This window comes from Aphelocoma coerulescens, chromosome 6, assembly GCF_041296385.1.
Source record: "Aphelocoma coerulescens isolate FSJ_1873_10779 chromosome 6, UR_Acoe_1.0, whole genome shotgun sequence".
Classification (NCBI taxonomy): Eukaryota; Metazoa; Chordata; class Aves; order Passeriformes; family Corvidae; genus Aphelocoma; species Aphelocoma coerulescens.
In genome coordinates this window covers 2,925,125-2,929,749 of record NC_091020.1, presented here as the reverse complement: position 1 = coordinate 2,929,749, position 4,625 = coordinate 2,925,125, and the positions used below count along the sequence as shown (strand labels likewise).

The following is a 4,625-nucleotide window of genomic DNA, read 5'->3' as shown; positions in this document are numbered from 1 at the left end:
ACCGGCCTGGCCACGCCCCCCCAGGCCACGCCCCGCGGGGCGGCGCGGCCCGCGCGCTACGTGAGCCCGGTCACAGCGGCGGCCGCCGCTCCGCGCATGCGCCGCCACCGCGGCTCCACGCGGGGACCCCGGGCCCGGCGCTCGGACCGGCCCCGGAGCTGCCGGCGGGATCAGCCACCGGCCCCGGGGCTACCGGCGGGAGCAGCCACCGGCCCCGGGGCTGCCGGCGGGAGCAGCCACCGGCCCCGGGGCTGCCGGCGGGAGCAGCCACCGGCCCCGGGGCTGCCGGCGGGAACAGCCACCGGCCCCGGGGCTGCCGGCGGGATCAGCCACCGACACCGGGGCTGCCGGCGGGAACAGCCACCGGCCCCGGGGCTGCCGGCGGGAACAGCCACCGGCACTGGGGCTGCCGGCGGGATCAGCCACCGGCCCCGGGGCTGCCGGCGGGAACAGCCACCGGCACAGCAGCGGCTGCGAGCGGCACCGAGCCAGAGCGGGGCTTCTGGAGTCCCAGGTGCCGGAAAAGGCCTAAAACGCCGGGACGCCGCCCCGCAGCCCTGCCGGCCCCGCACCTGGGCCCAGCATCGCCGAATCAGTTAGGCTGGTGATGCCCGAAAGATAGGCTGGACATAAATCCCCGCAGACCGATGCCTGTAGAGCAGGTATTTATTTATTGCAGCGCTGGTGGTGAGGGGGATTTTTCCTCCTAACTCACCCCCCTTTGTCAAGTGCAGTGGTGTATTTATACAGTAAATTTTGCTTAATGTTACTCTGTCGTTACAGCATCATCACGTATGCGCCAGAACTAATTTACATAGCAGGATCTCGTAGTTATTAGATAATTCTTTGCACTGCGCGTGCACTTCCCCAATTCGGGGGTCTTTGGGAGTCTTTGATGAGGGATTCCAAAGTCTTCTTTGCACTTGAACTTTTCAGCTTTGTCTTCAGGGCATGTGCAGTCACGGTGCTCTTCGGTCCATCTGGTCTTAACCCGCCTAAATTCTTTGTTTTGTGGCTAATTTCTCACTAGTACTACACTTATCTAGCTCTAAAACTATACACCTGGTAAGTTTTTTTTGTTTTCTTTTTGTTTTCTTTTTGTTTTCTTTTTCTCTATTCTGCATATAAGCAACTAGTTAACTATATACTAGTCCTCGTATAAAAAGTTTTTCATATCAGGTTATATGGGTATCAGAAGTTATGATTCAGGTTATATAAGCATAGGTTATATAGGTATAGAAGTTATGATTCAGGCTACATAAGTAAAAGCTATGGTTCAGGCTATGTAAGTATAGAAGGCTATGCTTCAGGTTATATTGATATTCTTCACGTTATATAGACAAAAAGTCATGGTTTAGGTTGTATCGATATTAAGGTTACATAGATATAACCCAAGCTGTATAACCACTTTGTCACTTTGCCCTAAGTTACACAGACATCACTGGAAAAGACCTCTGAGATTCTCGAGCCCAGCCTGGGAAGGTCCGTGCTACACCACTCTCAATGCTCTCAGGCACAGGATGGGACTGTTGGGGTGTCCCAGGCAGGGCCAGGGGTTGGAGTCGGTGATCCTGGTGAGTCCCTTCCAACTCTGGATGTTCTGTGATTCTAACTCCCACCTCCGCAGTGTCCGTTTCCCCTGGCAGAGCCCAGGCTGGGGCCCCGAACGGCAGCCAAGGTTCCACACCCAGGAGGGGATGGGGAAGGATCAGGATCACTCCCCCAGCTGACACTCCCCCACTCCCCTTGTCCTACCAGCCCAGGTGAAGACATTTCCACACTGATGGTGCCTTCATCAAGTGCAGCTGCTGAAGCAGCCTCCCCCCCTCTTCCAGGGCTTCCATCTAAACCTGGCTGGTCCCAAAAGCAGCTTCCAAGGCAGTAGCAAAGGCTGTATCACCAACCGTTGTCAGCTCTCACCCCTCTCTGGCCCACCCAACTATCATAGAAAGACATTAAAAAGCTGCTTGGATGAGTCTTGCTCTGAGAGATTGGTGCTGACTGCTCATTGTTTTCTAGGATTTCATAAATAAACCAGTTATTTGTCCATTCCAGCAATGAAGTTGGAATCAGGGACATTCCTAAGCATTTTTTCCTTTCACTCTAGATATGGGTTTCAAGTAAAGGATCACCTCCTCACAAGCATAACCAGCCTTCAAAGGCACCCTTTAAAGGCACGCATTTTTGGTCACTGCCAGCTGGAAATCTTTCACAACAAAAACAGAGCACTGGGCAAAGGCACCACAGGGGGCAAAATCCCCCTCTAACACACATTCTTCAGCAGGGTGACTGAACTGCCTTAGAAGCACCTCGTTCAGAAGGGGGACTGCGGGCTGCAGCGTGCCCCACAGCTGAGATTTCTCCCTGTACCCAGACCCTCACCTCAGCTCCCACTCGCCCAGCAGTGCCTTGAGAAGAGCGAGCCACGGGTGTTCTGTCCCATTTTGGGGGGCTGCTGAGATGGAGAGTGTCTCACAGGAGAAACAAACAATGACGTGAGGTGAATGTAGTCATTTCTTGTCCAGCTGTGGACGCAGATGTGTCCCCACAGCTGGCAGCACGGCCAGCGCTGCAAGTGCTGCTGCGCCAGAGCAGGAAGAAGGCCAGCTTTTAGTGGAACTATCCGTCAAAAAATAAGCCTTCCTTTCCTCTCATTTTGGTCGCCTTCCAACAGAAATACAACTCCTACAACTAGCAGGAAATACTGGAGTGATATCCAAGCTTCTAGCTGAGGCATCCAGTTAAAGCCCCGTTATCCAAAGAGTCCCTAACATCTAGCCAGAGGTTTAACAGCAGCTTCTGGAGATTTGACAAAACCCCACACGCTCTAGAGGCACATCCAGATTTTTTCAAGCGAGATCTGCTGCTTTCTCATCCTCTTTTGCACTACCAGATATCTTTAGGAAGTAAGGCAGGCAGTGGGGAACAGCAACAAGCTGATCAGCATGGGGCTGAAGGCTCCAGCTTGTTAGATTTGATTAATGAGGCTCATGCGTGGGGTGAGGCACCCCGTACCCATCCCTCACACAGCCTGCAGTCGGAGCCTACCTAGTTCCTTGCAGTGGCCAAGTCCTTGGTCGTGCTCGCTGTCCTCTTGGAACCTTTTCCTTTCACAAGTCAAAGTGTCTCCTCCCTACATCTGTCCAGGATGGAATCAGCAGACCAAATTAGGCAGTTTCTTTACTTCAAGGTCCCCACCCTCAGTGTGAGAAACTAGGAGTCCATCATATACATAATACTCATGATTCTAACTTTGCAGAAAAGCCAAATTTGGTTACTTTGCATCTGAAGTTTAATGATAGGGGGAAGGCTACTCATTAGCTTTCTCTTTAAAAAAGCAGTTTGTCTTTCCCTAGGCTTGTCCTAAAAAACAGGAATTTTTTTTCCTTCCAAGAAGTTTCGTGTGGCTTGACCACAAGTTGTCAATGTGAATTTGCTGGTTTCATGTATTTAAGGCCATTAACAGTCTTACAAGGGCCAGCTGTTAGCAATTCTAATGCTCATTTCTGCTTATTGGGGGCATCTGGAGGGATACAAAACAGAAAAGAAGAACCAAGATCAGTAGTATAACCATCATTAGCCTAGAATTACATTTTCCAGCCACTTTTATGGCTTGGAAAAATCTTTTACTGACTCTTAATTTCAATATGAGTATTTTACAAGCCCAGATTAAAAAAAATTAATAATTTTAGCAACACAGGACCAAAGATTTACCTTAATCTTGTCCATGTAAGAGATGGCAAGTATTTGTTCTTACTGCTTGTGTCCTCTTTGCCTGCTCCTTTGGCTTGCTCTTACTGCATCAGGAGAGTTTCTGGGATTCACTTCCTCTGCAGCCCTGCCAAAGCTCAAATTATTAAGATACAGAAAGCTGTCAGAGACACATTTGTGTGTCCAGGCTCTCAGTTCACTCCCAGGATTGCTCCCAGGATGGGGTACAATGGCTGCAAGGGACTAAAATAAAGAGTTTACAGATGCAGCTTGCTCAACTCAGAGCCCAAAAATACTTACGAAGAAACAACTCAAGTGCCAAACCAACAGCTGGTAGTTGTGGTTCTTGAATTAAATAATTAAGTGAATAAGTGACAAGAAAGCCTCTGTTTCAAAATCATCCCCCTTGCTTACATGCTGCAGAAACATTTAACAGGGCAGTTAACGTGTGACCCCTCAGAGAAGACACAAGGAATCTCTCACAGACTGCCTGGCTTCCCATGGCTCAGACAGCAGCACAAGTGCAGGCTCTAATCTCATTTTCTCCATCTTCCCGTGGCACACAGGCCAGGTGGCCATGATTGGGCTAATCCAATCCATGAGGGTTTTCAGCTGCATGTAACAAGAAGAGGCCAGAGCACTGCCCTGCCTTCAGGGGGGTGTCTACACTGCAGTGCGGTGCTCTGGCTTTTGATCCTCCCTCACCAACCACCTGGCTGCTTAGGGCTGAACGAGCTGGAGAGCCCGTCCCGAGATTTGATCTCCTCCAGCTGCTTCCGTCTAATGCCAGCTCTTCTTGCAAGATCCATATCTGGGGGCAGGTAGGGTCAATAAATCTGTTAGTTTGTTTTAACAGCAGGGTGGATACTTCCCTTAGAGATTATATTTCAATCCTTTATCTTATTAAGCGAAGA

The 4,625-nt window shown here is 50.6% G+C and overlaps 1 long non-coding RNA gene across 2 annotated transcripts; it reads right to left on the bottom strand.

Moving 5' to 3' along the window:
• Positions 1-119: 119 nt before the first annotated feature.
• Positions 120-4,532, bottom strand: LOC138112191 (uncharacterized). 2 transcript variants are annotated; one of them, XR_011151593.1, is made up of 3 exons: positions 4,012-4,532; positions 3,715-3,847; positions 120-3,523 (listed from the first exon to the last, which is right to left on the bottom strand). It is a non-coding gene; the product is annotated as an uncharacterized lncRNA (long non-coding RNA). The 2 variants fall into 2 exon arrangements; XR_011151594.1 differs by having other exon boundaries at positions 121-3,139.
• Between the last annotated feature and the right edge of the window lie 93 nt (positions 4,533-4,625).